The 22,653-nt window shown below is 43.6% G+C and overlaps 1 long non-coding RNA gene across 1 annotated transcript in view; it reads left to right on the forward strand.

Annotated features, from left to right (window-relative positions):
- LOC101687185 overlaps positions 1–21,974 on the forward strand; it is a 36,349-nt gene extending 14,375 nt beyond the window's left edge. The window contains exons 2-3 of the long non-coding RNA XR_001177922.2: positions 18,296–18,856; positions 21,479–21,974. This is a non-coding gene — a long non-coding RNA (uncharacterized LOC101687185). The remainder of the gene's footprint in view (positions 1–18,295; positions 18,857–21,478) is intronic.
- The last annotated feature ends 679 nt before the right edge of the window (positions 21,975–22,653 follow it).

Consider the following 22,653-nt stretch of genomic DNA (forward strand, 5'->3'; position numbering starts at 1 on the left):
GAGCAGAGAGCCCGACACCATCCCAGAACCCCCGAGACCATGACCTGAGCCAAAGGCAGATGCCTAACCGACTGAGCCACCCAGGCACCCCAGGAACTTCTTAAGATGGCTCTTGCATTCAGGAGTATCTTTACCTTTGACTGATCCCATTTGGAAATTACTCTTTGTAGAAACCCATGACTCTCAGCCCAGAAGTATCAGGGACCTCACATTTAGAGGTTTGGATTTAATTGTTCTGGAGCCAGTCTGGGGCTTGTTTTTTTTTTTTTTTTTTAAGATTTTATTTATTTACTTGACAGAGATCACAAGTAGGCAGAGAGGCAGGCAGAAAAAGAGGAAGAAGCAGGCTCCCTGCTAAGCAGAGATTCCCAATGTGGGGCTCAATCCCAGGACCTTGAGATCATGACCTGAGTCGAAAGCAGAGGCTTTAACCCACAGAGCCACCCAGGAGCCCGGCTTGGATGTTCTTTACCGGTTCCTAGAATGGCCCTGACCGACAGGTGGGGGTGAGCACTCCTGACCCTGTGGGGCTGTACTATGGATCGTCCCTCACCGGCTTCATGGCCCATTCCTGCTCTATCCAGAGAAGACGATGACAGCGGAAGTCTGAGTTTAAGCCAGTTTGTAGTACACTCTTAATAATGTATTTCAAGTCGATTTCTTGTGCATTTTACTGTAATGCCATTTAGATACGAGAAATCTTTTTGACCTATTGATTTTGGGGAGCACGTCTCCAGAAGGGCTACAATGTTCCCATGTGTCAGGTGACCATAATCTTATCAGACTCTACCAGCACCCCCCCACCCCCGCCACATCTGCAGAAACACGCCTCTCAGGAGGCTCACATCTAAGAGAACACATCGGCATCTTTTTGCTCCCCTGTAAAAGGGGGAAAAACCATATATGATCAATGTTCAGATGGATTTCACACTCCATCCGATAGTCTAGTCCAGTGGTCATTAATTAGCCTTTTTATGTTACCATGATTGCATTGTGCTTCCTGTATTTTAACTGAGAAAGTGAAAGTCTGTGGGTAACTTGGCTGGAGTTGTCCTGGTTGTTCGTTTGGACCAGGCTGTTCGTTCACAGGTCCGGACTTCAATGAATGCATTTCTCTCCCATAGGATGGCTTTCTGCGGAAGCCTCGGGAGATATGCTTTTTGACGTAAAGGATTGAGAAAAACTGAGAAAACCCGAAATGTTTTTAGATCTCAGTGAACTATTGCCAGCTCATTTGTAATAGCCCAGGAGTCTGAACAAAAAGAATTTTACAAAGCTATGTTGCATAATATAGTAGAGCCCCATGTTTTAAAAGGATATGTGCATGAGATACAGACTATATATTATATAAAGCATAATAAAAATACTTATAACGGCCTTTAATAGGATTAGTAAGGAGATGATCACATTTAATGTATTATCTGAGTCCTATGGAGGTCTTACAACCTAAAAAAAAAAAAACCAGTACACATTTCTCCTAAGGCATCTTAAGAAATACTTAGAGTACAGTTTGGGTCTTTCGACCTAGGTAAGCGGCCGTTAATTTTATCTTAATGTTTTGTTTTATTTTTGAATATTTAAAGATTAGCCATGAAAAAGCCTTCCTCCTAGCTCTCTCCCCCACCTCCCCAGTTCCTGGTGTAAATGGTGCTACCAGTCTCTTGAACAGAGATCTTTTATTGATGCTGTATTTAAGTAGAACTGGAGGAATAGGTAGATTATTCTTTCAGGAAAAGGAGGAAGTTTTACAGAAAAAGGAAGAAGAAAGTGGCATCGTTTTTGCATATGAAATTCAGCAATATTTATTGGAAAGTTACTTTTCCAAATCAGCCTCTACCCTTAGCTGCACTAGCACAGTGTCTTTGCAGTAAACTCCAGAGAAATATTTACTTATTTAATTAGCTGTTGATGGAAAGCACCTGTGAGCCTCTTCTGTTTTCCTATCCTGGGTGAGGCTAGGTGATGAGGCAAGTCGGATCTCCTTCCCTCTGATGTCCCTGCTTCTGGTGGCCAGCCCATTACCTCCCCCTAGCTTGGCTTGGAGACTCTGCAGGTCCGCGCCTGCCCCTTCCCACGTGGGTGAGCCATTCGGGTGGGCCGTTCAGGTGGCTCTTCGGGTGCCTCGGAGCCCCCGGTCACATCGGTGCTGCTGGGAAACTTGGAGCACTTTCTCTTGAGATGTGGGGCAGGAGAGGGCTGAGGTGCTTCTCCTGCTGTGTGAAGAGTTGCCTCCTACTTTCCCAGCAGGAAAGAAAGCCCAGGTGGAGCGAGGAAGCCGTTTTTCCGGGTACTGCTGCATGTCAAATAGGGCTTCCTGTTGTTTTGTTTACCTTCTCGGCTAATTCTATGATTTTTAGTTCCAGGAGGGTTTGGCCGGGTGACAAATATTCCAGGTGACTGGGAAAGAGCATAGCAAGGAGAAACAGCACAGGGCTCTGGTTGGACCGGTACAATTTTGACTTTTATTCTCTATGATCTTTTCCCTCTTTGATATCCTTATTTTCAAAAAAACCCAGAAGAATATGTGAAACGGGCTCTACTGGACAGGTTGAAGCTAAGAAAGCAGTTTCCTTAGCAACTGCAGCCGTATGAAAGGCTGGCAAGTCTTCCTTGTCTCATTTTTCATTTCATTTTCTGTGGTTCCTGAAAGGAGGTCAGATGCTCTGTGTTAAGTTCACGTTGCGGTTTTGCTTGTGGTACCTTCTGTCTCAGAGCTGGGGAAGGCAGATCACTGTGCGCGTTACCGACTGCTTTTGTTTATTTCAGTTAGAAACGAGCACATCGACGCAGTCACATCTGACAGTCAGCTTTCAAAGAATCCCAGCATATTCGTCTTATTTGTGAGTGCCTCAGAAAGGGACATGTGAAAGCAAAGGACAGTCTCGGCCACGCACGTAGTTGCGGTTCATTCGTCTTTAATGGGAGCTCTTCTGATTTCAAAGTCATCTGACTATTTTTTGGTAATGGCAAATAACACCTTGCTTTTTTTTTTAAATTCAGATTAGACCTCCACTAATAGGATTCCTTTCCTAAAATTGTATGCAAGATCTGAAATTGAAGTTTATGATCAATTTCAAGATTCCCAGTTCAATTCAACAATATTTATTGCATCTCTGATTCACTAAGAACTGCAGGGGATAAGCAGATGTGATAAGATGGTCTGTGCCCTCAAGGAGTTTCAAATTTAGTAGTGGGAATAAGACAAATACGGTGTAATTACAACTACAAGGAAGAAAGTGATAAATGGTACAACGCAGTGGTTATCGACCTTGACTGCATATTGGAATCACCTGGGGAGCTATAAAAACACCGGAGGTTCTTCCCCAGAGGTTCCGATTTAATCGATCTGGGGAGCAGCCTGGGGATGGGGATTTCAGAAAAGCTTTTCAGGGGAGTCAAAGGCACAGTCAAGGTTAAGAACCACGGGCAAAGAGCATCCAAGAAATGTCCAAGACACCCTTCGGGTTCTTCAGGATCGGAGAAGGCTGACTTTCAGGCGGCTTTGCAGAGTGGGTAGGATTCCAGGAGGCAAAGGAATTTGAGAGTGAAAGGAGGTGTTGGAGAGGAGGAAAAGCACGAGAAAAGCCACAGACGTGTGAAACTGCGGGGTGGGGATTCGGGATCCGTGAGCAGACCACCTCCACGCAAGCTGGAGTATGGAGTGTCCGGGAGAAGAGAAAGCTGGGAGGCAGATTGAGAGAGGCTGAGGTGGGGTAAGGTGTGAACAAGGCGGGTTGAGCTGGAGGCGGGACCCGGTTCAAGTTGAGTGGGTCTGTTTTTAGCCAGGCCTCGAGATCCTTGGGGTTTGAGTCTACTGTGGTTGGGAGGAGTCAAGCAGAAAACAAGAACATGAGCTTATTATAGGACAGGACAATAAATTCAACACCTGACCAAATCCTCCCCTTGGAGATAATTCCGTTAAGCTCCTTTGTTTTCCAGTTGAGGAGGCCTGAAGGAACTGACCTTTGATGGTTCCATGACCCGTTAGTGGGCTGCTACAGCTCCCAGGTCAGTGCGGCGCCCAGGTGGGGATGTCCAGCGGGCAGTTTACAAGCGGGGCCGAGGCTGAGGAGAGAGGTCAGGGAAAGACGCGTAATTCTGAGAATAATTTTCAGTGAAGTAATTAGGGCTTGAGGGCAGGGAGGAATATTGAAGGAAAAAGGAGAGTGATACTGACATGAAAAGAGGGGAATTTGAAACCCACAAGAGGGGCATAGAATTGGCATCAGAGAACTAGAAGAATCAGAATTCAGTGGTATAGACACCACGGAGAGTCCCACAGGAGGAGGGGGTCTCCCTGGAGAACGGCCCCCTGGTGGGGGTGTGTGTGAGCATAATGGATGAGGAGACACCCCCGGGGGTTGTGGCTCGTCTGTAACCTGTGCCTCCTCCTGGTACTGATGGTGTAGTCGCCTGGTGCCTCAGGAATGAAGGGCAAGCTCTCCTCCTGAGCCGGGCAGTTCTTCTCTAGGTCTTGCTTTTTAGTCGGGTTTCAGCTGTCAACACACAAAATAATCGCAGTGGAAAAGAGACTGATTTGTTTTCTGAAGAGGAAAAAAAAAAGCCTCCAATTCTAAAATTTTAAGGAAGTCCAATGGGGGAAAAAATGACATCCCGTAATAGGACCTTGAAAAAAAGAAAGCAAAGAGCTTACAAATAAATAAGGCCATAAGTAGTCATCATTCCATTGTTTAATCTGAGTCCTTTACAGAGGAATGCCGATGGATAGTGGGGTTGAACAGGCAGGTAGATATGTATCCTGTGTGATGTTACAGAGCGGGAGAGAGGACGAATGAGGTGTTGCGGACGCGGGGGGGGGGGGAGGTGGTGGGGTGGAAGGAAAAGACTCCGTAGTTTCCGTTTGGGGAGGGGAGGCACTATGCTTCAAGCTGTTCAGTGACTCTGCTTCACAGTGAGAATACCCAAAGGCATCACACCTTCCAGAAACCCCCTTGGCTGTCCAGAAAGAGGGAGTTAATGAACAGGGACAGACGCTACCAGCAAAAGAAGAAATGCTTTATTTATTATTCACTAATCTCTAGGTCCCCATGCTACTCAGAATTAACAAGCTTTCTGGAATAATGGTTTAATACCTCTTGGTTTGACATAGCTGTGCTTACTCGAGGATGCACAGTGTCTCTCTGAGGTCCAGGGGGAGCCATGTAATAGAGCCCCTCCTCCCCACTCTTCTAGCCTGTGGAGGTCTTGGGAGTACCACCTCCTGACCCCAATGTCAGAATTAACTCATAGCATCCCTGACAAAGGTTGCCTTTGTCAACCCGTCCACCAAATGTTTCTAGTGATGGAGAGCTCATCACCCAATAAGGTAGCCCATTCTATGAACTTAAAAACTTTGGAAAGTTTTTCCATGTGTTGAATTCTCCTTTCTACAGCATCTGTCTTGTATCTGGTCCTGGGTTTTATCTCTTTTAGAGTCCATCATGCCCCTCAAGCTCTTTCTCTATTAACTATCAAATTTGTATTCTATTACTGGACTCAACATTTTCACGTGCTTTGTGCAATGAAAAGAGAAAAAAAAAAACCTGAAAAAAAGTCATAGCTTATGTATTCAAGCTAAAATTCTTTGGTGTGATATCTGGGTCCATCTGAGGTCCTCCATTCCTTGAAAAAGTCCTTGAAGTCAACACAACATTGGTAATTTTGAGGCTGCTGTTAGTAGTTTTCCTGAATTGAATAATCTATCATGTGTCTTTGACAAATGTCTTTCTACACAGGGACTTCCTTTGCTGTGTGCTGATCTGTTGAGTAGGGCCTTTCTGGGGCGTGAAGGCAAAGACATCGCTTTTTTTTTTTCTTTTTTCCCCTGGTGAGCTTGACTGATGTCTTAGTTCTCAAAATATATAACACACATCATTACAGAAGTCTGTTTGCATTCAACTCTCAAAAACATTTTTTCATCATTGTCCTAGACATTGGCCCATGCTAAAGATTTTTTGAAGATAGCAAAGCACTATAGCAATCACAAGCAACTATTCAGTAAATTCCTGCTGAGTCGTCTTGAGTGGAATCTGCTTCAGCTTCCCCTCTTCTCCCTAAATTGACGTTTTCCTTGGGGGTACGGGTGACATTTCTAGTCCCTAACCATGTCTTTGGATATGTTCTACTTCTGTGAAGTGTGGGTGGATTCTGTTAGCCCTTCTTTGCAAGACTAGGTCAAGAGTTCTGTTAGCTATGAATTTTTTTTTGAAAATTGATGAAGTCAAAGAGAGAAGATAGTATACTCAGCTAATCAGGGCCAGTAGAATCAGGAATCTATGCTAGCGTGTTCCACAGAGAAGCAGAAATCCCTATAGCCCCATATCTCCAATATCCAAAACACTTACCTTTTTTAAATCTGGGTTCTTCAGAGTCTTTAGGACACCTAGATGACTGTTTTCAGTCACATTCGCTCATTAGGGAATTAATGTTGCTTTTTTAAATTTTGTCTACAGTGACCAAGACATATGCAAATAAGTTGCAAATGACTTTTGTCCATGCATAGTTATTCAGGGTATTTTTCCTGATTCTTCTTACATAAGTTTAAATACAGTGTGACTTGACATGAGATCACATTTAAATGAAGCACGGTTTGCTTTATTTCCACAAATGTCCTTAGCACATCCAGCTCAATTACCTTCACCCCGACGGGCAGTTCGTGCTCCTGCCATTTGGCCGCTGTGGATTCATGCCTTGTACTTGGGTTCCTGGGCACCCGCTGCATTGGTGAAGGGACTCTCTGTCCCTTCTTTGTAACCAATCTGTCAATCTACGTAGTGATTGTTCCTCTTGGCCTGTTTAGTAGGCGTTTATGTACATTAACAGTGGAAGGTTTTGTGTACAAATAAAATTTGACGTTTTTCAAGAGTTGGGTTGACATGTATTGGGTACTTTAGTGTCTCCTCTGTAAACTGGAGGGCTGTTAATTTTACTGGAAGGCCAATCCTTGGAAACGAAGCCAATGGCAAAGCACCTCTCTTGCCCTCCTTAACGCTTCCATTGAGGCATAACTTTTCCTGCCATTTTCATGAAAGGACAGTTTGTCGATCTAGTAGCGGTCTAGACGCCAGGGTATTGGGAGGGGTGAGCAGAAGGAAAGAGGGCAAAAACAGTGAGCAGGTAATTTAGGTGGAAGAGGTCTGGAATCTGTCATTGTGTAAGAGAAAGGAAAGGTATGGGTTTGGAAAGCAATCTGACATTTTTAGATAAATTAAAATGCTTTATCTGTCAAATTTCGTGGGGGACACTTCTCACTTCTGGTGGGGTGGGACACATTGTAGGATCCAGATATTCTTGAATCTTCACATGTCGACTCAGATGGCTTTTGGTGAGAGGCAAAGGCCATCTTTCAAGGCCTATTGCCAATGTCATTTTTCCATAAGATGTTCTCAGATTCCTCCAAAGATGGATCCTTCTCTCTCTGTGGATCTCTGAGGACATTCAGTGCCTCGTTTTGCCTCCGACGTTGTTCCTCATTCCTCCTTACGTCCCTTGCTGAACTGTGGGCCCCCTGAGGGTGGGGCTGCCCTTGCTGGACCATGTGTCGCCTGCTACACATGTGTAGAGAGCACTCTCCAAATGCACAGTTGAGTTGGAAAGACAGGAATTGAAAGGGTGAGAGAGAAAGCAGGCGGGCTTTGAAAGCCTCTTACATTTCAAGAGCTGGAGATGCACTCCAGAGGCCACCCCGGGCAAGGAGCTGGCCTTGTGTCAGGATGTGTGGAAGCTGCCTTTTTGGTGGAGGGGATGGCGGTGAAACCCCGCGAGGGCATTCTTCGGTGGATGTCTTCTCAGAATCCTCAGTGCTCTTGGGCACAGCGAAGCTCCGACGAAGAGGGTAACTCTGTCGGGTCATTAACAAACATTTAACCTCAAAGTGCTGGGGTAAGGAGGGAGAAGGCCTGGAGGATGAGGCCAGCTCCGGGTACCAGGAAAATAGGTCAGAATGCTGAGCAGCATCTTGCCTGTCTGAGGACCGTGACACCCTTGTCTGGGCGAAATCTCCCAGAGGTAGTAGGTGACATTTTCTCTCCTCCTTTATTTTCTGAACACTTTCAATGGCACTGAGCTCTAGAGTTCACCAAAAAAAGGTTAATTTTTTTTTTAAATTTTAGTTCCAGTAGAATTAACAGACAGTGTTATATTAGTTTTAGGTGTACAATACAGTGACTCAACACTTCCATACATCACAAGTGCACCCCTTAACCCCCAACCCCCTATTTCACCTACTTCACCCATCCCCCAACTCCCCTTCCTTCTGGAAGCCATCAGTTTGTTCTCTATACTTAAGAGTCTCTTTGGCGTGCTTGGGTGGCTAGTCTGTTGGGTGTCCCTCTGTTGGTTTCAGCTCAGGTCATGACCTCAGGGTCATGAGATCGAGCCCTGTGTTGGGCTCTACGTTCAGCATGCATGTTTGCTTGAGATTCTTTAAAAAAAGAGGAAAAAAAAGAAGAAAAAAAGAGCCTGCTTCTTGGTTTGTCTCTCTCTCTCTTTCTTTTTTTTTCCTTCTGGTTGTTTGTTTTGTTTCCTAAATTCCATATATGGATGAAATGATATGGGATTTGTCGTGCTCTGACTGACTTAGTTAACTTAGCATGAATCTCTAGCTGCATCCCTATCATTGCAAATGGCAAGATCTCATTCTTTTATGTGGCTCGGTAATATTGCACTGTGGATATCTACCACATCTTCATTCATTTATCAGTGGACACTTGGACTGCTTCTATAATTTGGCTATTGTAAATAAAGCTGCAATAAACATAGGGGTACTTGTGTCTCTTTGAATGAGCGGTTTTGTATTCTTTGGGTAAATATCCAGTAGTGTGGCACCTAGATTATAGAGTAGTTCTATTTTTAACTTTTTGAGGAACCTCCATACTGTTTTCCACAGCGGCTACACCAGTTTGCATTCCCACCAACGGTGCATAAGGGTTCCTTTTTCTCCACATCCTGGCCAACACCTGCTGTTTTTTGTCTTGTGGATTTTGGCTATTGTGACACATATGAGGTGATATCTCATCGTAGTTCAGTAAAGGGGTTTTATCTCCCTCATCTCTGGGCTTAGTTCAGGGCGTGGCACGGAGTATGTGCTCCGGATGCTCACTTCCAGTTGCCTGCCTCAGGTGAGTGAGGTAGACATGTTTTCCTTAAGTTGGTGAAACTTTGTAATAGAACCAAATGGAGTCCATAACATTTTAGTATGTATATTCACATAAATCCTAAAGACTCTAAGCATCGTAGTTTTAAAAAATGCCCAGTGTTAAGATGATCAATTATTGGTAATTTCACTTAAATTTAATAAAGGATAAGGTATAATGTGGAATACAAAAAATACGCTGGAGAGTTGCCTTTCCAAATACAAATACCTTCGTAGTCCCACGTTTCCCATTCTAAATACTTTTTTTTTTAACATAAAAAATATAATATCCGCCAAACACATGCTGTTTACAAACTAGTAAGTACAAATAAGTGGAAATATTCTCCTTCTCCTAACTCTCAATATCATCTTTTGGGCTCAGATGTTTCATAATCACTCTGATAGGTAAAATCAGTCCAACCTATTTTAACTTGTGTGCAGTTTTGGAAATCTATACCATGTGCATAAGAACCTGGTTGTATTTAGCTGGGCTGACATTTCCATTGTCAAGTACAGTAACCAAAGCCAAGTTGTGACAGCATTTCTTGATACTTCTCTTAGGGACTATGTATCTATTTGTTTACTTATTTAATGTGACATTTCTTTCAGCAGCTACTCCTTCCATTTCTGGCCGTAATACGAAATCCTTCTTTTGTACATTGCGTAATACGTAAGAAAAGGAAAAAGAAATCCCAAATCCATTTCTTGGGTATCTTAACCACTGTATCCCACTTCACATGTTCCTCTTAATCTATCCTGGGTTTATGAAAATACTCTCTACCATGTTTCTTGGGGCCGTCCACTTGGAATCCTTTGAGAAGCAGCGTCTTCAGTGGTGCTGGCTGAGCTCTCAGGGGGACCTCTCCTGTTCTGAATTCTCTCTTTTTATTTATCAAGTGTCAGGTGCTGTAACACGGAGACAACTCCCCCAGCTGGATTGTTGACCTCCTCATGTCCTTGAGTACCCCAGCTTCAGAAACTCCATTTTGCCGCGGCAGTCCCCTCCTCGCTTTTCACATGTGACCTTTCTCCTGCCCCTCCTTCCAACGATCTGTCAGAGAGTCCCCGATTTTTCTTTGCTGGCAAGGCACTGTTACCAGTAATTGCAGAAACCATTAATAAAATGGGAGGGAGGGGGAGCGGGGGAGAGGGAAGCGAGACACAAAGGGAGTAAGTATTGTACATAGCCCACAGGCTTTTCCCTCCCACACATATGATTCACTGTTGTTCCCACCTCACGTGGGAAAATGTTGTCCTGCTGAAAATACACCTTAAAGGCAGCTCTGCCTCAAAGATATCACATATGCATATTAATAACACACACTTTGTAGTGCCTAGAGTTGTTTTTAACGAAGCCAGCTGAAATATACCAGCAACTTTCTCATCTCCTCCTTTGCGTTACGGAGGATCCCCAAGTGTGGGCTCCGTGGCGGCGGCCCCCCGAAGAGAGATGAAAGTGGCACCGTGAGTCACTCTCTCTGACGGAAACAGGGAGGAGAGGGAGAGCTTCGCTGGGCGAAATGAGTTCATCTTCTAGGAAGACGGAAGCTTCAGGAAGAGTTTCAGCACAGGAAATGGTCACAAATATCCATCAAAGAGTAAGTGACCGCAACAGCTGTGAGAGCAGAACAGGGGAAGGAAAGCCAGAGATGGACGTGGCCATATTTGCGGGAGGGTCTTTGCGTGAAGCTGCGTGAGAGAGAATTTCTCGAACCCTGAGATGACTTTTCCCCTCTGTCTTGTCTGCTGCTCTCCCATTGTCCTACAGGGCTCAACAGCTTGCTTATTTGAGAACAGATCGCCTCTGTGAGCCCGGCCAAACATAAACTTGAATTTCTTGGCACAATATAGTGTATTCTACCTATCAAGTTTGCCCTCTGTGGAGCCCATGGCTCTTTTTCTAAAGAATGACTGATGCTTGGAGGCTCAGCAATGAGCAGCCCTGATGAATGAATCTTTGGCTTCGCTTTCATTAGACCAACATAAGAGGCAGGTGTGATCTTTCTTAAAGACTAGTTAGTGCAGGGGCGCCTGGGTGGCTCAGTGGTTAGGCCGCTGCCTTCGGCTCGGGTCATGATCTCAGGGTCCTGGGATCGAGTCCCACGTCGGGCTCTCTGCTCAGCAGGGAGCCTGCTTCCTCCTCTCTCTCTCTCTGCCTGCCTCTCTGCCTACTTGTGATCTCTCTCTGTCGAATAAATAAATAAAAAAAAAAAAAAAAATTAGTGCAGTGGCTTAAAACGTGGTGCTAATGAGACCAAAGTAAACGTTTTTGACACTTCATTGTTTAACTTTACGTAGAAGAAAATCTCTTTGGTGCTTATAGGATTTCCTCACAAAGACGAATAGTATGGACTGGCCAGGACAGAGCCATCGTCAGCACTGGGCAGCCACTGGTGGGGGCTCCGCTGTTCCTGGGCTTCTCACAGCCATCCTGTCATTCCATTCTGGGTGGAAAGGCCCCTGGGACTGGTCACAGCTTCCATCAGTGGTCTCCTATGATTCTCACTGTTTTTGTCTTCCCACCCTAAGGATCTTGTACACCAAGGCCAGATATCATTCTACTCATTCCAGTTTTATCTATGGCCCTGAAATTAAAACCAATTCTTTTTATCTCAATCTTCTGGGTCTGATTCCAGGTTTTTCTTGTAATTTTGACTCCCAATCTTCCTTATCACTCAACGTCTCAAATCAAATTGGATAATCTATTAGCCCTCAAATTATTTTCACTTTTTCTGATGTCTGTATCTGTTCCTCTGCTGTTACTCCTGGCTGGAATACTTTTTCCCCAAGTCTGTCTCTCAAAATTCTTTGATTTCAAGGCACAGTTCAAACCTCACCAGTTCCATGAAAAATGTTCTCTTCTCACAAATGAAGGTAAACTCTCTTTTGCTTAGTTTGTACCTCTCTTAAGGGTTGTGAGGTATTTTCATATAATCATTTATTCGTTCAACAAATACTGAAGACCTCAAAGGGCTAAACATTGTGGCACATGGGAGATTGGCTATGAACCTATGTAACCTCCTTAAATTAGCAAGGTTATGCTAGCTGTTCTAAGAAAGAAAACCCACAACTTTTGGTAGTTTAATGTGATAGTCAAACATGGTATTACTGTATGGTTGGAGGCTATTTTCCACATGTTGATTCAAGGACTTTGATACCCATGTATTTTATTTATTAGTTATATATTGCAGTGTAACAAATTAGCCCAAAACTTACTTGCTTAAAAAATAATGATTATGTCATAATTTATGTGAGTCATGGATTTGAAAGAGTTTGAGCTGGGTCGTTCTGACGTCAGGGTTTCTTATGAAGTTGCAGTCACGCTGTTGGCTGGGGCCGGCAGGTCCACTTCCAAGATAACTCACTCACAGCACCTCTCCACCTGCCCATTGAGTGTCCTTGTGGCAGAGCAGCTGACTTTCCCCAGAGCAAGACATCCACGAAGGGGCAAGGTGGGATCTGTCTTTTATGACTTATACTCAGAAATCGCACTCTGTCATTATTTCTGCATTCTATGTGTTAGATAGAAGTGAGTCACCAAGTCCGACTCACACCCAAGCGGAGGAAATGAAGCATCAACTTTCAAGGGAGGAGTATCGAAGAATTCATGCACCTATTTAAAAACCAGCGCAGCACAAGACCCATCGTCCTTCCATGTGGTGGGGCTCTGCCATCATCTGGGGCCTCGATTCTTTAGCTTCTGACATGCAGAAGATGCAGTCATGGAGAAGGCTCAGCAATTTCTTAAAAACATCATCTGAAAAATGACACATATTCCATCCCTTCTCATTCAATGATGTGTATCCCGGGTGGCCACCCTTGGATCCAAGGAGTGGCTGTGAAGTGTCGTCTCTCATTGGGCAGCCATTTGCCAATGACAACACCCTGTACCCGCACCTGCCCCAAAGGTCAGCTTCTCCAAGGCGGGGACCACTGTCCTTTTATCCCTCATTATACACATAGCACAGGACTGGTGCAGAAGAGGTGCCCTTTAAATATTTCACGGAAGAACGAATACATGAATGATGGGATGGCAGCATTACTTTTCTGTATATTTCAAAAGATAGACCCAGGTTTGCTTCTTAACTGCAATACAGACCAACTACACTACTCCAATCTTATTTACAACTCAGCTGTGGCATATGTGTCTATGCTCAAAACTACCTAGGCGTGATGGTTCTCTTGTTATTTCTTATGAATTATTTATTTTCTCCCCTCTGAACTTTCTTCAAATGGCACATACCAAAAGACTAGTTCTTTACTAAAGAATATTATATAAAGGCAAGAATGTTCAAAGCTTCTCTGCATCACTACACAAACAATTCAAGTAAGATGCTGCAAATGCTAAAGTGATGGGATCACAGGGTAGCAGAGATAAGAAATAAATTGTCATAGCAACCAGAGGACCTCAGTTGGAATGACTGTACTTCAACTTGAAAGGTGGTTCTAAGAGCTTAAATACACACAAAGAAATGGCTAATTTTATAAAGACGTCATTTAAATACAAGAGAATCTCTTTAAACTTTTTCTGAGTGAATATAATTTGGAAACACTGTAATGTGGGAAAATACCAAATGAGAGCATTAATGAAGCTTCATCCTAATGTTTAATAAGAATGTAATTTGTGTTCATTGTTAAACACTCATTATGGTTTGGATTTTATTTTAGAAAAAATAAGTTATTGTTCATTTGGGGACTACAGTGGCAATGGACATTTAGCACAGAAAAATTGGAAAATGCAGAAAATATAAGAAAGAGAATAAAAAGATAATCCTACCACCCAGAGTAAAGTAATTTAAAAAACATTTTTAGTGTGTATACACACTTGAAAGAGAATTATGAGAGTTGAGTATGAGAATTAGACCCAATCATTTAAAATTAGGTATCTTAACCTTGGCTACACAATAGATGTACCTGGGAAGATTTAAAAAATACTGATGTTTGGACCCTACCCTTGACAATAAAATTTCTATGTATGCTAAAATTGCTATGTATGCCAAAACTGAGATTGCTCATATATTTTCATTTAGCATGTTGATTTTTTATGTTCTCTCATAACCATTTCTACATGTCTTTAACATTCTGGAAAACACGATTTCTCATTACTGTATAATATTCTATAATTGAATTATAGAATAATTACAAATTACAGTAAAATGATTATAGAATAATAGGACAATGATAAATTATAAATTAAATAAATTTTATAAACTTACTTGATTATCCCTATATTGTTTGCCCTCTTGACTGTTCCCATATTTTTGGTATCATAAATTATTTTGTAACCAATGTTCGGATTTAAACAGAATCTGCCACACAGTAGGGTGCGCAATAAGTGTCGATAAGTAAGTTAGGAGATAGAAATCTTTCTGGAACTCTCTGATTAGAACACCCTCTGACACCATTCGCTGAGTTTGGTTCCCACAACCACCCTGTAAGGGCAGTAAGTCGATTTTATTTTCCCCATTCTACAGCAGAGGAAAGGAAACTCACCTTTGATATAAAAGTTCAGCCCCTGAATCTGAAGCCTTGTCTGGCTTGTTTGTCTCCAGAAGGCATGCAAAAGCCCGGAGACTCTCTTGCATTGGCTCCTGCTTCTCAAGGCATTCCTCCCTTCAAAAATAAATTTGAGCAGCAGGGAAAGCTGATCTTCTTAGTTGTGGGGCCAATTTCCTATTATTAGGTGTCTCAAGGGACTTGACTTCGTATTATTAACACAGTAAGGTTTTTTTTTTTTGTTTGTTTGTTTGTTTTTTTGTTTTGTTTTATTATGTCAGTAGAAGCTGCAGTTGTCATCCTAAAAATCCTTTGAGAATGATTGCGACACCGGCTAGCTGTTCCTCTGCTCGCAGGAGGAGAGAGGAGCATGGGGATATCAAACAGTTCAAAAGCACTTTTAAAGTTTTGTCTTAATGGAAAATAGAGCAAAATGTTACAAAATGATTATGGAAGCAGGAAAGCATAATGAAGGCTCTAATGTTTGAAGAGACGTTCCCTCGTCTGCCAGCCACGTGTAAGACTTGGCCAAGGCTGGTGGCCACTCAGAGATTCACTCGAGGGACCTTTTCAATCGAGGAACAGGTCCCTCTTGTATTGCACCATTAATAACACCTTATTGAACCCTCAGGTTAGGCTCCAAAGACATCAAGTACGTATGTGAATTAGACCCAATCATTTAAAATTAGATGTCTCAACCTTGGATACAGAATAGCTATATCTGGGAAGATTAAGAAAAGCGTTGATGTTTGGACCCCTCCCTTGACAATTAGGATCAGAATTTCTTGAGATAAGAGCAAGCATCAATAGTTTGGAAGCTCTCAGGGGACCTTAATGTGCAGCAAGGTTGAGAACCCCTTGTTTAAGCTCAGTGAGCATCTTCCCCTGGGGAAGAGGAGAGTGGGTGAGTGCGGGTTCAACAGGAGAAGGGTTGGGAGGTGAATGAATGACAGTACCTCTCTGTGTACTGGGGACTACAGATTTTAAAATGTACATATTAAAAAATTCAAAGACCTAGGATCTGCAATCAAAGGGCAACACGATCTTTTATATCAGGAAGAAGGTGTGAGTGTCCCTGTTGGAAATGTGTAGGAGACTTTGGGAGGGGCACCACAGTTCCCCCAGACTGCTAACCTTCTTGTCGGGGGCTCAGAGTTTCCACTAGACGATCCCCCTTGAGTTGTCATTAGCTCGCTTCTGTTAAAAGAAGCCTTTTACTGACTACAAAGATAAAATAATAATGAGTTTACCAAGTACTGAAAAGTTCTGAAATTGAAGGAAAAGCAATTAAGGGTTGAAAAGGCAAATATTTCCAAAAGAGACCTTAAAAGCAACCTTTGAAGCAATTGACAATGTTTAAAATTCTCAAAAACCGCTTCGTCAGATAAAGTCCCAAAAAAGTCCAGACTGCCGCCTAATCTCCATGAAGTCCAGTGCCATGGACAAAGTCTTCTTGAGCTCATGGAAGAACATTGGCTCCAACAGCCTACTTTTCACCTCTGGAAGGGCAGGAGAAGAAACTGTCGCTTGGAGAAGGACCCAGTGGTGGCAGTTGGCCATTTGCTGAGCCTCCTCATCAAAGGGTTCAGCACAGACCCCTGCAGCCTAGCACTGTTTCTGGAAGTTGGAGAACAAGTTCAGTTTATGCACCTGGCCAAACGCAGAAGTCCCACAGCATTCCCCTCCCCTCTCCCCACACTCTGCCCCGCCCCCTACTGGCCTTAGTTCCCATATTTATTGGATTCATCATTTTTTTTTTTTTTCAACCAAGGCATTGTTTCTCTTAAATATCATTTCTTTCGCCTCTAGGGATATTGCATACACATTTATTAACGAGACTGTTGGGTGATGTCATTGTAAATCTTGCACGTGTTGGATGATTTGCTTAGCTTACAAGACACCCAGAATCTACAAAACGACTGGCAGTGGTTTGAGCATTTCGCCTGCCCCCCGTGTGGCAAGAGGTGGGTGAAATTGCAAGGATAAAAACCCAGCCTACCACTGACTTGGTTGCTTTTAGTGTCACCCTCACCGCCCTACTCTGAGGCACCAAACTGCATGTCCTTGCAGGTGCTGTTAAAGCAATTGTACAAAAAATCCTAAAACGGAGGGAAAAATAATCGTCTCCTTTCGTGGTTTTGTATGGTGTCTCCTTTGCCAAAAACTGGGCACCACCTCTTGATTCATACTCCATTTCTTAAATTTTTACACACACACACACACACACACACACACACACACTCACCGCTAATGAACGTGTGGAAAAAAACAAAACAACTCAGGTGGCTGATTCAGAAATCATTTACTTTCAACACCTGCCAAGTGGGGGAGCTGCAGACCCACAGACCACTGGCGGTCCCGCTTTTTCCATCCCATTAGTGCGGCGCTTACCTGATTCAAGCTTCAGGCAGACCCTCCCATATTTAGCATCGGGTTCTTAGCCCTTTTCTTTCCTGGTGATTTTACCCTGGTGATCAATGTGATGTAAATCCCTCTATGTTGCCCCATGATAGAGGAGCGGAGTGGGGACAGTGTGGTCACTGACACAGTCCTCAAAGAAATGGATCCTGGTCAGACGTGTGCATAAAATGTAAAGAAGAAATAACTAGCCATTGAAAATCATGATGCAGAAATTGTGTTTCTTGGGGAAGGACTCTTAGCTTTAACAAGTTCAGTTTTAAAAACGTTGTGTACGACTGCTGCTTAGTGAAAATACAGGATTGATGGAGAAAATAAAGATGTGGGGGGAAATGTAGCCTAAAACCCTGGGATGTGGAGAAATGCAGTAAGGTGAGCCCAGCCCTTTTTTGGTTTTTGGGTTCATCACGCATAACCATGTGCCTACATGTTTCTGAGCTGTCATCACATCTAATGGATACTTAATCCGAATCTTATTATTTAAAGCGTACTCAACATCTTCATTAGAGCCATAAAAACTTAAACTTAAAGCCAGTCTACTGTTTGGAGCTGTAACAGAGCAATGCTCTGATCATTTTATTTAGATTAGAGGGAGACGGGAAAGTTCGGATTTTTGAAAAGTGGGATCCCACGCTTAAATGAGAAGCATCTGGTGTCACCATTAGGTGGCGCACTGCAGCCACCGATCACTTGGGCTGGGTGGACGTGAGCTGCACCAACGCGGCCGAAGTACCTGGGCCCTTTGCTCGACCTTTCTTTTAACCATTTAAGATTGCAGAAGACAGTGTGCGGGGAAGCCAGCAGCAGGAGTGTTTCTGCGCCTCTGACACTCTTTGTTTTAACATTTGGTCTTTAGCTGCATGGGCTGCTGCTTCAGATCCCTCTGCCCCCCTGTGGTTTCCCAGCCGTCTGCCCCCTGCTGTGTTAGCTCTTCCTTTCAGCGACAAGATTTTCATTGGCAGCTACACCCTCCCTACATGTCAGAACCTACACTCGATTTGGACTGAAGCCTCCCTCGTTTTTGTATCTGCTGCATTTGCCGTGGGTCCGGAGAATTAGTCTCATGGGATGCTGTGTGTTGTAACAATTGGTATTCGAGAATCCTATCCCTGCCTTTCAACGTTGGGCAAAAGCAGAAAAGAATAGTCAAGAAATGAAATCACCGTAATTACCGGGGCTCTCAGCATCTGCTAATGTAACGCTTTTCCTTTAATCATGTCCTCTAACACGTAACCTTTACTTTCCCAGGTCACACTGGCTCCAGGGACAAATGCCAGAGCTCAGTCAGCGATCATAAGGTGGCAGTCATCGCCTTTGGCTCCAGGTCCTCCACCCAGCAGACCCTTGGGACCCAAAGTTCCCAAATTTGCTGCCTTACTCCTGGCAGCTTCCGGCTGTGCAGACCCTTCTCCTTGGAGGCCATTCTGACTTCTTTGCACGTGGCACTCTACCCCAGTTCCTTACTCAGGAAAGGGACGTCGCTGCTGCCCACAGTGGAGTGCCACTCCCCTTGTTGCTTTGTCCATCCATCAGTCCTATCTCAAGGAGGTGCTCCCAAGGCTCTCACAAGGCTGAGCCTGGGTTTTCTGGATTTTATCAGGCTCTCACTCGGGGAACTTGGAATGCATTCCCCGGAAGCTGGATTGGAGCAGATTTCATCAAACCTGCAAGTGTCCCTTGTCACCAGCAGGAAAGCCATATTCCAGGATGAAGCCTTAGCCTCTCAAGTAATGCATGACTTCTTTTGCCTCTAGCTGTATGGCCTTACTTCAAATCATGGCCTTTCCATCTCCTGGCATGCCATCTTGGGTAAGTTACCTTGTTTCTCTCTGCCTCGGTCTCCTGATAGGTAGCCCCAAGCTCACCTTCCTGTAGTTGTGAGGACTCAAGGATTCAGTGCATGTGATGGGCTTAGAACAGAGCCAGGCTCACAGTAAGCTCACACCCAATGTCAGCTCCTACTGGGATGAAAAAGTTTTGGTCTTTATGTTCCAGCCACTGAATCCTGGTTCCTCTTTTTGCAAAGGGCCAATTGAGACTTACTTTCAGGATGTCTGATTTTTTTTTTAAAGATTTATTTATTTACTTGAGATACACACACACACACACACACACACACACACACACACACACAGTGCTAGAGTGAGGGGAGGCGCAGAGGGAGAGGTAAGGAGGGAATCCTCAACTGTCTCTGTACTGAGTGCGGAGCCCAACATGGATCAATCACAGAACCGTGAGATCATAACCTGAGCCAAAATCAAGGGTTTGTCACTTAACTGACAGAGTCCCCCAAGACACCTTAGGATGTCTGATGTTTTGACCCAGACTACCCAAATCCTAGAGGATTGGGGGCAGTTTTAACTTGCTATGTCTACCCTTCCATGAAATTTCCTTGAAATAAACATGTTAAAAGACTACTGATAGGAAAATTACTATTGACTTGGTGCCAAGACTAGAAAGTGGAAGCAAATTCCCCAGTTTGCTTTGTACTTGGGGTGTAGTTAGACATTCATTTATTTATGTTTTAGCCACCAGTCTCCCTTTCTCCTTCTTAAGAGTGCCCTGGAGTTCCTCTGGGAAACCACTTTCTTTCATTCTCAGCCATGTGAGATTGGGTAGGATTAAACCTCCCCCTGATGGACTATGGCATCAGACTACCCCACCTCCTTTGGCTGCTGTAATTGGTTCTGTGAGGGACCTCTAAACCAATCTGGACCAAAGAAACCTGAGGAGACATTTGCTGGGGTGTCTGGGAAAGAAAAATGCAACAGTCCTTCCCAAATACTACAGAAAAAGACCTTTCTTCCTCCTGGTGATGAGTGAAGATGTGAGGTCTGGAATTTGATAACTTTAGGAGGAAGTCAGCCTTGGGGAGACAACTGGGCTCTTGGCCATATCTTTCCAGCCTCTGGATCCAACTTTACCACAGTTTCCTCTGGCTCATTCGGCTACAACTCATCCAATTTCCTTTATTAAATCAATCTGAGTTGAGTTTTTGGCTACTTGCACCATAAAAGGTCTGTCTCTACCGAAACTCTGTGTCAATGTCAATATTCCTATGGCAGGGAAACAGATCATAGTCTTATGAGATCACATTTGAAAGTGATTTTTGCCCTCTCCTTTATATTGAGATGTCTCAAATGTCTCAAAAGTTCAGAGCTTTGTGTATTTACATACAACCTCTCTTGATTTGCAAATCCAGAGTGGGGTCCTTTGTTAAATTGTATTTCCAGGAAGGTGTTCCATCTATCAATGAAGAAATGGCTTTTCTCGCACTTCTCTTAAGTAAAGTAATTCAATGTTTGGCACATGGCAAATGCTCATGGAATGTTTAAGAAATGGGGTTTTCTGGTTACTTGAATTTCTGATTAATTGAAAGTTAATTAGAAACTCTCCCCTCCAACACACATAACCTACCATTTCCTCTCTTTAGAAAATCTTTGTAAAATATATGAGTGCACTTTCTTTCCTTAGTAATTACAGTATGGCGAGCATAATTGCATTTTTGATGATTAAGAATTTTACAGTGCCTCAGGGTTATCAGTCAGAGTATAAATTCTCATTGTATAATATTTTACATGGAGAACTTGGAGGAAATCGGGCTAAATGTGGATTGATCCTGGGACATTCTCTAGAAGTTTCTTTTTTTTTAAAACCCCAATATCCACCAGTTTTTGCTGTCCTTTGAATTATTCTCTAAAGAAGTGGTTTGTGCAAAAAGTTTGATCAAAATCTTGATTAAAGAAAATTGTTTTTTAAATAAATCCTTTTAACTCTAGCATCGGTGTGCAGTAAAATTATTAATATTAATGTGGGGGAAGACTGGAGATCGGTGTGCGGGAAACCTGATATAAAAGGGAGTTGATGTTAGCATTAGGAGATTCAGTGGTGAGTTTATATTAAGGATTAAGTTTGATTGTGTAGAGTCTCAGAAAGGACCCAGGCCGTCCTGGTGATGGGGGAATCTGAGGAATGAGCTGACTGGATGTTGATGTCAGGGTGTCTGGTTATTATGGTTTGTTTATGGTTCATTTATGAGTATGCCAGGCTATCTGGTTGTTACGGTTCATTCTTGTCCTGTTTCTTTTGTAGAGGGATGGCCCCACATTTCCAGACTTTCCCATATCCTGTGAATAGCCAGCCCTGGTTGGTTATGTAGAGAGATTGACACAGAGGGAACATATTAGGCAAACACATACTGTCCTGGTCATCTTTTCTGCAGGTTTTTCTTCTCCCCTTTCTTTTTACCAGTAGTCAGATAAGGTTTTGAGAATTCAGGGATTTGAGATCAGGGTCATTAGTTCTTTTAATCCATCAGAGTGTGCTTACTAACCAGAGTCAGAGATTAGAGGGGGACACAATAGCTCATGGAGTGTTATGGGCTGAGCTGTGCCCACCCACCAATTCATATGTTGAGGTCCTCACCCCCAGGACTGAACAATGTCATCGTACTTGGAGATAGGATCTCTGAAGAGGTAATGAAGGAAAATGAGGACATTCAAGTGAGCTTCATTGAATAGGACTGTTGCTTTTTATAAGAAGAAGAGAGAGAAGTACAGACAAGTACAAGGAGAAGATGACATGAAGGCAAAGAAAAGTAGTTTGGTCATCGTCAAGCCAAGATAGATCTCAGAAGAAAAATCCCTGCTGACATCTTGAGCTTGGACTTACTCACCTCCAGACTGTGAGAAAATAAATTTCTATTGTTTTGAGGCACTGTGGCTCTGAGTTCTGACAGTCCTAACTAAGTGAAGCATGGAGATGGCTGAGAAAGAGCAGGCCGACCACCCGTGTGTGGCCAAGGATGGGAGGGAGAAGCTGCAGATCACGTCAAGAGGATGAAGGGGTCTCGCCAACATCCAGGAAGCAGAGATCAGGTCGCAGAACATGGAAAGGCACTGGCTGAGGACCAGCAGGTGCTGGTGAGTCCTCCCTTTCATTTCAATCCCCTGGAAGTTGCAGTTCCCATTTTCCCACCCTCATCCCAAGGCCTTCTAAGCCATGAAGAGGCCGGGTTCTGGGATAGTTCAGAAAGTGGCATCAGATGAGTGAAAGTTTGTTCTTGTATTTTTTTTTTTTCAGCCTAATCTGTCCTTTGCTGGAGTCGTCCTTCATGTGAGTGTTGATGTTACTGACCTACTGTCAGCAGGACATGCCGTTGAGCTGTATTTATAGTAGTGATGATGAATGAAGCTTGAGTGAGTGAAACTCTCTCACCACTCTGCCTGTGAATAAGGTTTCTCCCATTTGGGGAGAAATTACAGGGGTTTCCTGGAAGACGATATATTTGCTGGAGGACTGGATGGAGACACAGTCCATGAAGGCCCTTCTCTTCATGCAAAGTTTAATGGCATCTTTTCTTCCTCCTTTAAAAATCAGTTTTAACCTCAGTCACTCCTCATTAGCACCATGCTATGCTCATGTTATTTATAGACAAAATAATTTACTCCCAAGCCAACCAGCCATTACTGCAGTGGCTGAATAATGTGGAGATTACAGAGATGAGTTTCGTGGAGATTGAGATCTCCCAAGGCTCAGCTCCCACAGGGCAGACAGACAGGGGGGATTCTAACATGAGAGAGAGAGAGGGAGAGAGAGAGAGAAAG

Source organism: Mustela putorius, unplaced genomic scaffold, assembly GCF_011764305.1.
Source record: "Mustela putorius furo isolate JIRA1106 unplaced genomic scaffold, ASM1176430v1.1 tig00003858_pilon_pilon_pilon, whole genome shotgun sequence".
Classification (NCBI taxonomy): Eukaryota; Metazoa; Chordata; class Mammalia; order Carnivora; family Mustelidae; genus Mustela; species Mustela putorius.